The 11723-nt window shown below is 35.7% G+C and overlaps 1 long non-coding RNA gene across 1 annotated transcript; it reads left to right on the top strand.

The window, feature by feature from the left end:
* Positions 1 to 1869: 1869 nt before the first annotated feature.
* LOC144436405 (uncharacterized) lies at positions 1870 to 11298 on the top strand. Its single transcript, XR_013480956.1, has 3 exons — positions 1870 to 1994; positions 5498 to 5538; positions 11231 to 11298. It is a non-coding gene; the product is annotated as an uncharacterized LOC144436405 (long non-coding RNA).
* Positions 11299 to 11723: the final 425 nt, after the last annotated feature.

Genomic DNA, 11723 nt, shown 5'->3' with positions numbered 1-11723 from the left:
TTTGTCTCTTGATACATCCCAAACATATGACACGGAGTCATAACATCGCACCTTTTAAGCAACAGTTTTGTTAGAAATGACTTCTCAATATTGCAGGCCATTAGTTACATTGTGTCATCATCATGTGGTATAAAAACTTGCATGTGTAGTTGTACACGTAACACATAAGAAATGAAATACCTTGAAATTTACTGGATGGACTGACTCTAAAATCTGTGCCTCCATTGACCTGAACATGTTGAATTGCATACAAACATAGCCAATAGAGACACACTTTCAAATAATTCAATGAAATTATATCTCTAAATGGTAACTGACCTCCACTGTGTAAGTTTTCCCCAAATTTTCTCACTATCTACTTGATCTTTTTATAACCGTATTTATGTCAACATGACTTGAAACCATTTAAACTGTTGAAACCCTAAAATGAGTGATACTTTTATGATAGTATAACTAAGTTGTGTTTTACTTCTGAATGATGCTCTAAATGGCCTCCGAAAGGTGTTCATTTTTCAAAAAACTCTTACCGTGGGAGGGGGACACCCCCTCCCCCCGCACTTGTATCACGCGAGTAGTGTGCACTTCTCCCCATAATTTTTCCAATTCTCTCCCTACTTTGAAACTTATTGAAACCCCTAGGTTTACAATTATATTAACTCCATTTCTAATATTGTACTTTATAATTAGCTGAATTAATCTATAATGGTAATAGTTCACTCATTCCGTGACGCACATATAATTTGAAATCGAGGCCAAACAGGTAGTGCATCCCAAAATTTTCACTGTTAACATTTTGTTTCTCATTCATTAGGCTCCAATGAACAAAAAATACTTATGTTGGAGGTTTGTGGGGGGGGGGGGGGTGCACGGTAACTCCCTCTGGCCAATGGACTACAAGAGATATCCTAGAACTATTGGTTACCAAACCATGAATATTTTGCATGTCCATGAACAGACAATCATACTTCTCATAGGGTTCCTGTCTAAAGAGCTTTATACATGTGAAGCAATGGATTTGGGATAGCAATTTACCAGATACACTTAAAATTACTGTAAAATACTGTAAAGTAAAATTAACTATGCAGTTTGCTGTATTGTTCTTTGAGAATCTGGAGTGTCTTTTGCAAGAACAAGAAGAATATTTCTTGTCAACAGATGTTGGGGGTGGGGTGGGGGGTCAGTGTGTTTTTTTCATTTGTCAGGGAGGTTGGATTGATGTGTGGATGAATCGCAGGGGAGGTCACTATTTTTTAAGTACAACATGAACAAGAAGTCACCGGCCCACCCCCGGCCGTAAAAATTGATCGCTCCCTAAACTTATGGTCTGTGTAAACACGGTAAAAGGAATTTAGTTCTCTACCAAAAGGATTGCTGGGATCATATCGGCATTCCAATGCACCCACTAGACTCAATAATATTGTTGATCTTAGATATATGTAAGTCACATAAGTGAAAATTGTCTTCACAATCAGTGGGCAAGAAAACACAAAGTATGAGGCAGTTTTTATTATCGTAACGAAGTTGCAAGCCTATCAGTCTATTGTTGTCACTGCGGTGGAAAATAATATCCAACACGGTAGAAAATAATTTTCACCGCAACGTAGAATATTAAAATAATTCCAATTGCGGTGAAAACTTACGGTGGAAATCAACTCTACTGCAGTGAAAACATTTCCACCACAGTGTAAATAATTTCCACCATGGTGAAATGATTTCTACCACTATGTAAATAATGTCCACCTAGGTGAAACTTTTCCACCGCGGTGTTAAAAATTTCCATCGAGGTATAGCGCAAATATGGTAAACACGAGTGAAAACGTAAGTTTGAATTTTTAATCATAAGCCGGTGGTGGCGTTCTCACTAAAACATGGCGGCTCATGTGTCTGAAGCATGTGCGTTCTATGTTACGAGGAAGAAACGGTATTGCAAGCTGGCCCCACTTATCAACAAAAAGTACTGTGCTCAACATGCCCACCTTGAGACTGACGTTCAGGTAACGTACGTCTACGTGATGTTTCTGTAGATAATGTGTCGACAATGTCCAGACGTGTCGAACTCGTAGCATACATCCATAGCACAGGCACACAGGCATTTATTTCCCGAGTTATGTCTCAGAATATTTCTATCAGAATACAATAAAATGTCGATAATATCGTTAATATTGACGTATTTAGCCAACTATAGTAAGGGGTAAAATTACACTTGTTTCTGTGATCGCGCAGGTTCACTCACCGCGAAAGAAGACACGTGTCTGATTTTTAAAATAAGACAAATTTTGGTTATCGATGTTAAAAATCATGGAATATATTTAAGTGCGCTTCTGTTGACGGCATTTAGGTGAGTTTTAGTGGTGGTTTGATTATCGTAATTGTTTGTTGAAATCGTAGGGTGTTTGAATATTGTAAACAGTTCGCGGCTCGTCAACCATAGACCCTCCTCCACCAACAAGTGGGTGGAGGGTCTATGGTCAAACCTTGTCTTATTTACCATACATTTAAAAAAAGGCCGAGTATAGTACCACCCCGGTGTCAGTAGCCATTTTACCTTAAAACACCAAATGGAAGGCAATTATTTAATTTCTCGGGCAGCGCACAAAACACTCAAAAAAGTCTCCGTAGTGGTGGTGTCACAAGTGTCAGCGTTATTGTGCGTATGCATGACATTGGTACAGTGCCCGGCCGAATGGCTGCCGCTTTGAAGATTTTTTGAGTGGTTGTGCGCTGCACGAGAAATGAAATAATTAGTTTGCATTTGGTATTATAAGGTAGAATGGAAGCGTTCGAGTTCTGTGTGATTTATTTGTTGGGAAATTTTCAGTGACGACAAATATCGTGGGTGGTGGCACTAGCCTAATTCATATTGCAAACATTTCACCTGTCCTAAAATACTACATGTAATATCATACTAGTAATAGTAAGTAAATATCATATAAATGATTTTTGTGTGTCAAGCTCTTATTTTGCAATGTCCACTTGGAAACCTCAAACTGACGTAAATTTTGGCATAACAGGTACATAATAAATATTTTACATTCATTCAGTCACACACATGTATACATGTACAACCCCCCACCCCACCCCACCCCCACAAACACCAAACAGTTACTGGTCTCAAACATATATACAGGATGTGACTGAGAGATTGACAGAAATAAACTTCAAAACACTCACTAAATCACTAGTTACACAACAAAATTACGTACTTTCCATGTTGTAGTTTATTTCCCTGAATCAATAATGGTGTGAAGTGTGGAGCTACACGTAATGATTAGTGGCTCATTCCATTTCGGGTGTGTGGGTTGCTTGTCAAACTTATAACACAAATACTCTCAAATCTGAGCATTTATGCTATTTATTGTTATTGTTAGTCCCCGCCGGACGAAGTCCGGAACGGGGACTTATGGATTGGGTTCCGTTTATCCGTCCGTCCGTCCGTCTGTCCGTCCGTCCGTCCGTCCGTCCGTCCAAACTTGGTACAGGGGCAACATACAATAGCATACATATGCACGTCAATTTGTTTCATGATACGATCGAATATGGTCGCCTAGCCGCCATTTTGTTTGCAAATTTTCCCTGTCTAAAGCCATAACTCAGACATGCTTGAACAGATCTCATTCAAATTTGGTATTAGGACAGTGTTTTATAACATACATGTGCATATTCATTGTTGTCGTGATACGATCCAATATGGCCGCCTAGCAGCCATTTTGTTTGCGAATTTTCCATGTCCAAAGCCATAACTCAGATATGCTTGAACAGATCTCATTCAAAGTTGGTATTAGCACAGTGTTCTATGACATACATGTGCATATCCATTTTCGTCATGATATGATCCAATATGGCTGCCTGCAGCCATTTTGTTTGCGAATTGTCCATGTTCAAAGCCATAACTCAGACATGCTTGAACAGATCTCATTCAAAGTTGGTATTAGGACAGTGTTCTATGACATACATGTGCATATCCATTTTTGTCATGATACGATCCAATATGGCTGCCTGGCAGCCATTTTGTTTGTGAATTTTCCATGTCCAACGCCATAACTCAGACATGCTTGAACAGATCCCTCCCATACCCGACCCATCCTTTATTGTTGAATGTATTATTCCATCACGTCATCTTGAAGAGTAGGGATGTCCCATGTCCAACCAGGAGATACAACATGAGTAGGCATGCTCCATGTCCAACAAGCAGACACAACATATCTAAGTATGTTTGATTTAGGTGTTGTTGCGTGATCAGAGTAGTGATATCAAGAAAATGACAACATAAACTGCCAGTTCCTTAAAACCCAATCATAGCGGGGACTGTGTCATTCTCAATGACTTGTTTACTTTGTAAAAGATAAAACGTCATATGATGAAAAATACACACAGTTACTATCTATAAACATATAGGAAGTCATTCTGATTATGTCTAGGATTTGTCTCTTCCGCTAAGGGCTTCGATAAACGACGTAAATTTTCATCCTTCCACTAAATTGAGGTATCATAGTATTGAATGACTAGTTGTAAATTCGTGATTAGTGGTGGAAGAATGATTTTATTCCATATATTGTGTGACATGGAAAGACAATGAAACAGAATTGTGTGTACACTTAGAATGTTATCAGAATTGTGTGTACACTTAGAATGTTATCAGAATTGTGAGTACACTTAGAATGTTATCAGAATTGTGTGTACACTTAGAATGTTATCAGAATTGTGTACACTTAGAATGTTATCAGAATTGTGTGTACACTTAGAATGTTATCAGAATTGTGTGTACACTTAGAATGTTATCAGAATTGTGAGTACACTTAGAATGTTATCAGAATTGTGTGTACACTTAGAATGTTATCAGAATTGTGTGTACACTTAGAATGTTATCAGAATTGTGTGTACACTTAGAATGTTATCAGAATTGTGTGTACACTTAGAATGTTATCAGAATTGTGTGTACACTTAGAATGTTATCAGAATTGTGTGTACACTTAGAATGTTATCAGAATTGTGTGTACACTTAGAATGTTATCAGAATTGTGAGTACACTTAGAATGTTATCAGAATTGTGTGTACACTTAGAATGTTATCAGAATTGTGTGTACACTTAGAATGTAATCAGAATTGTGTGTACACTTAGACAATACAGTAAACAGGCGAAGAGGTACAATCAGCTAAGAATGTTTCTTGACAGTACAGTAAACTGGCTAGGAGGTACAATCAGCTAACAATGTATCTTTACAGCGTGGTAAACAGGCTAATTGATTTTTACAGACACTTGAATCAATCAGTGTAGTGTGTTATGATCGTATGTAGTAATGTTGAAATACCAAGTGTAAATGAGAGTTGAGATAGCTGATGTACAATTGTATATATACGATACGAGTATCAACATGCTTGTATGTGGAATAACAGAAAACTTGAATTGATATACATGTACAAGTACAAGTATAAGTACGGAACCTATATGAACATAAACTATAGCAACTTATAGCTAACTGTGCCATTACTTTCACAGGATGCAAGGAAAAGAATACCATGTCCCCTGGATCCTAAACAGTAAGTATAAAGATGATGTAATAGCAGTGAGTGTGTGTATGTACATGTATGTATGACAGTGGTCTATATTATCATATAACAATCAGGTAGTCTCCACTTACTACATCTATAATACCATATAACAATCAGGTAGTCTCCACTTACTACATCTATAATATCATATAACTATCAGGTAGTCTCCACTTACTATATCTATATTATCATATAACAATCAGGTAGTCTCCACTTACTACATCTATATTATCATATAACAATCAGATAGTCTCCACTTACTACATCTATAATATCATATAACAATCAGGTAGTCTCCACTTACTACATCTATAATATCATATAACTATCAGGTAGTCTCCACTTACTATATCTATAATATCATATAACAATCAGGTAGTCTCCACTTACTATATCTATATTATCATATAACTATCAGGTAGTCTCCACTTACTATATCTATAATATCATATAACAATCAGTCTCCACTTACTACATCTATAATATCATATAACAATCAGGTAGTCTCCACTTACTATATCTATAATATCATATAACAATCAGGTAGTCTCCACTTACTATATCTATAATATCATATAACAATCAGGTAGTCTCCACTTACTACATCTATATTATCATATAACAATCAGGTAGTCTCCACTTACTACATCTATAATATCATATAACAATCAGGTAGTCTCCACTTACTACATCTATATTATCATATAACAATCAGGTAGTCTCCACTTACTACATCTATAATATCATATAACAATCAGGTAGTCTCCACTTACTACATCTATAATATCATATAACAATCAGGTAGTCTCCACTTACTACATCTATATTATCATATAACAATCAGGTAGTCTCCACTTACTACATCTATAATATCATATAACAATCAGGTAGTCTCCACTTACTACATCTATAATATCATATAACAATCAGGTAGTCTACACTTACTACATCTATATTATCATATAACAATCAGGTAGTCTCCACTTACTACATCTATAATATCATATAACAATCAGGTAGTCTCCACTTACTATATCTATAATATCATATAACAATCAGGTAGTCTCCACTTACTATATCTATAATATCAAATAACAATCAGGTAGTCTCCACTTACTACATCTATATTATCATATAACAATCAGGTAGTCTCCACTTACTACATCTATAATATCATATAACAATCAGGTAGTCTCCACTTACTACATCTATAATATCAAATAACAATCAGGTAGTCTCCACTTACTACATCTATATTATCATATAACAATCAGATAGTCTCCACTTACTACATCTATAATATCATATAACAATCAGGTAGTCTCCACTTACTACATCTATAATATCATATAACAATCAGGTAGTCTCCACTTACTATATCTATAATATCATATAACAATCAGGTAGTCTCCACTTACTATATCTATAATATCATATAACAATCAGGTAGTCTCCACTTACTATATCTATAATATCATATAACAATCAGATAGTCTCCACTTACTATATCTATATTATCATATAACAATCAGGTAGTCTCCACTTACTATATCTATAATATCATATAACAATCAGGTAGTCTCCACTTACTACATCTATATTATCATATAACAATCAGGTAGTCTCCACTTACTATATCTATAATATCATATAACAATCAGGTAGTCTCCACTTACTACATCTATATTATCATATAACAATCAGGTAGTCTCCACTTACTACATCTATAATATCATATAACTATCAGGTAGTCTCCATTTACCTATGACAATTCTACTCTGTCAGGTGTCATGAACCATCTCATCATCACATGACCATTCTACTTTGTCAGGTGTCATGAACTATCTCATCATCACATGACAATTCTACTCTGTCAGGTGTCGTGAACTATCTCATCATCACATGACAATTCTACTCTGTCAGGTGTCATGAACTATCTCATCATCACATGACAATTCTACTCTGTCAGGTGCCATGAACCGTCTCTCATCACATCATCAGTCGGCCTGAAGAAGCGTCCAGGATAGGTTGTGAAACTTGCCATTCAAAACAACAGCAATCCCAGTAGCATAGATTATAATTATATTACTTCGTTATCAGTTTCTGTTAAGTTTTGTAGGAATATTGTTCATTGTTCTTTTTGCATCTCCAAAATTAGATATCTACTGTCTTTTCAAAAAGAATTTAATTTTAGAGAAATATTTATCTGTAAATTAGTGTAATTGAGATCAGTATTATTCGGTGAGCTTTGTGCATGTTCAGAGTGTCAAGTCATAATTTGAGAGTAGAAAGTGGATGTTTTGAAAACATCAGTAGAAGAAGAAGAATATGTGAACTGTGTAATTTTATTTTTATTATTATTATTATTATTATTATTATTATTATTATTATTATTATTATTATTATTATTATTTTTTATATATTTTTTAAATATTATTTTTACATATATATAAAATAATATAATACTTGAATCTGTGTAATTTTGTTATTTTTATTTTGTAATTTTGAGGCACACTTAACGTAGCCTGCAGATTATTCTTTTTAGCACAACTGAACTGAGGTTCAGTGGTGTTATAGGGATCACCCGGCGTCTGTCTGTCTGTCTGGCTGTGTGTGTGTGTATGTGTAAACAACGTAAAGTCAAAAAACGCTGAACCGATTGCCATGATATTTGGTGGGTCCATTACCTTGGGTATCTAATTGGAATATTGTTCAAATCAAAACGATCGCGTCACAGGTGTGTGATTTGGGTAAAAAAAGTGATTTTTGGTCAAAAAACTTAAACTCAGAAACTACTGGGCAGATTGGTGCAAAATTTGGTGGGAACATTTTTAAGGGGGTGTAAGGGACTGGTCAGTTTCTCCAGCCTGGGGGGAGGGGGGGCGATGGATTCTTAAATCGGGCCGACAAAAAGTCACTGACCCCCCCTATCTGTAAAACCCAAAACAGGCTAACCCCCCTATCACTTAATTCTAAAACATGATGACCCCCCCCCCCCCCCCCCCCCCCCCCTTATATGATATTCGTATGAGTGACAGGTATTCTTTGATCGTGACTCAGTGTGGACTGCTTGACTGTCTTGCATCTACTTTATAAGATCCCGGGTTAGCACTATCATAATTATAATTATTGACTACACAGGGTAAATATATTTGAAAAGGAGTTTAATAGCATCTTGACAGTGAAAGGTAGGGTAGAGGGAAAGCTTGAGAAGGGAATATGTACAGCTGCCATGGGGGGTCCTAGGGGGTCTCCCCCTAGAAGTCCTGGAGGTTTTTTCCCTAAAAAAGTCAATTTTGAGACTATTCAGACCCTTTCAGACAATAATTTCCAAGCCTTACAAGACAACACCAACATGTAAAAAACAACTACATAGGGTTGAAATACTTTTGAAATATACTTTGATAGCATCTTGACAGTAAGAGGGGAAGAGCTTGAGACTGGGATATGTCCACCTCATGCGGGGGGTCTGAGGGGGTCTCCCTCTAGAAGCCCTGGAGGATTTTTACTCTTATAGCCAATATTTACGCTATTTAGACCCTTCAAGCAATAACTTAATCCATGCTTTACAAGACAGCAAGTATCAGAAACTATTCTTTATAACTTACACTAAGGGTTGAAATATGTTCTTAAAAAGTTAAATGGCATCATTATATACATGTGGTAAAGGTCAGCTCATCTAATGGTAGTATCATTGGTAGGGGAGATTTGGAGATTAAGGCAATTTTAGACTGTCTTGGCAAACATTTCACATCTTGAAAAGACAATATCATCTCAAATTAGAATAGGGTGAAAATATTTAAGAAAAGTTTAATACCATTATGACAGTAAAAAGGTTGTTGGTGCATCTGGTTGTTGGTTGAATGCATGAGTGACCTCTGGGGTGAGGAAGTCCTTGGGGTTTTCCCCCTGGCAGATATGGAGTTTTTTGCTTGAGATACTAAGGCAATGTTTAGGTTATTCATAACCTTTGAGGTAATATTTCCAAGCTTCGAAAAGCTAACGTAAATGTACGTTTTAAATGAGTTTCCTATATCACATAAAATAGACATGTAACATTAGTATAGGGGCATTAATATATGTATAATAAAGTCACCGGTATGTTAGAGAACTTTAGGTGGTCATACCTAGTGTATAATAGAAACTGGAATCTGATAGATGTGGTGATTTGTAGTGTCAATAACATGACAAGTAGAATAATTTAGATTAACTTCATTTATAAACTATCTATGAAAATTGCCATTACGAAACCTTCAAGTTCACTTTTGCCCCAAACTGCAATATAAGTGAAACATTGATTGTGAAACAGCCAAGCATTTACATGACATGTTCTGTAACTAGTGTGGTAGCTAGGTAATACATGTATATGTATATGTATAGTTATGTTTGAACTAATAAGTAATATTAAAGAAATCATGTAAGAAACAGGGACAAGAACAAATATTGACATGTACCACATTTCAGACAAGGCTATATGCCATTGTAGAAAGGATTTTTTTCTTCCATCATAATTTAAAACACAATGACCCCCCTATCCACAATTTTCAAAACAGCATGACCCCCAATTGCCAATTTCAAAAACAGGGTGACCCCCCCCCCCCCCCCCCCAGGCCGAAGAAACTGACCGGTCCCTAAGGTAAGATTTGTTCATGACATGATGTTTCCATCAGTGATATGCAAATTAGGGCTAAAAATGTGTCTTTTTGGTTAAAAATCTATAATTCCAAAACTACTGAGCAGATTGGGCTGAAATCTAATGGGAATGCATCAAGGGATGTATGGATGAAGAAATATTAAGCATACAATGATTCCATGAGTGATATGCAAATTAGGTGTAAAAATGTTCATTTTTGGTCAAAAACATATCTCAAAAAGTGATTGGTCACCGAGTCTGAAACTTGGTGAGATGTTTCTGAAAGTGTTACTCAGCAGATTTTCTTCAAAGCATTTTGACAAAATTGGCCCTAGCTACCATGACCACGCCCTTAGCAACATCATCTGGTAGGCAAATGAGTATACATTAAAAAAATGTATGCAAATACCCTAGCAACCATGACCACGCCCATAGCAACAGCCAAACCGTCATGTATTTCACAAAGATAACAACAGGGATTAATAGATAATTGAATAAACATTCAAAAAATGTACGTAAATTTGACTAGCAACAAGACCACGCCCATAGCAACAGCCAAATGATCACATATATTGCAAAGATAATATTAGGAATTCATACACTAGTGAACAAAAACATACAAAAATGTATGCAGATATATCTAACAAAATGACCATGCCCATAGCAACAGCCAAATGATAGCATCGTAAAGATAGCAACATGGTTGGATAGGCAACTGGATAGTCATTCACCAAATTAACACTTATTGTTAGCATGGACTACCATATGGATAAACATTTTTACAGTTGTGCTACAATGCCATTAGCGGTATTTTTCTATATGTTGTCTGTTCACTTTGACAATTTGTATTAAGGGCCGGTGGCCTAAATTCCGGAATAAATCATATATATAATATTGTTCATCCTCAGAAGCCTTTAGTTAAAATCTACTTTATATCTCCTTCTAATTCTAATTTTTCATTTCATTTACAAAATTATGTTTCTATTCTAAATTGTGCTGTAATAATTTTGAAGTAATAATAGAATGTAATTTGTGTATACTTTGTAGCACTCTTTATCAAGATCAATTACAAAGACATCTGAAGAAATGTAATGCCAGAGAAAAACCTGAGCCAGTAAGTAAACCAATATCATGTCATTACAAGTTAGGGTAGCCTATTCAAAATATAACTGTTATGAGCACAATTGAATTGAGGTTCTGTGAGTGATGCTTTAGGCATCAAGAAATGTCTGTGTGTGAGTGTGTATTGTATGTATGTATGTACACATGTCTAACGAAACACTCGGTATTTTACTATGTATTTCGATTGTTTACATTACTGTTAAGTATACTCGTGTATGCAGTTGATATAGAATGCCGTGTTATTGTAGTCTATGGTCTAGACACAGTTGAGTTTAATACTCGAGTATAGAATAGAAAACAAACAAACCTATTTTCACCAGTCTGATTTGACGCTGTTTAGCAACCTAGTTTTCCTTTCCATATATTCGTATAGTGATTTCAAATTTGAGTTCTTTAGAGTTTTAAAGTTTCTTGACCC

The sequence above is a fragment of the Glandiceps talaboti genome, chromosome 6, assembly GCF_964340395.1.
Source record: "Glandiceps talaboti chromosome 6, keGlaTala1.1, whole genome shotgun sequence".
NCBI lineage: Eukaryota > Metazoa > Hemichordata > Enteropneusta > Spengelidae > Glandiceps > Glandiceps talaboti.
Note: the sequence above shows the minus strand (reverse complement) of the source record. Positions and strands in the feature narration are given on the sequence as shown.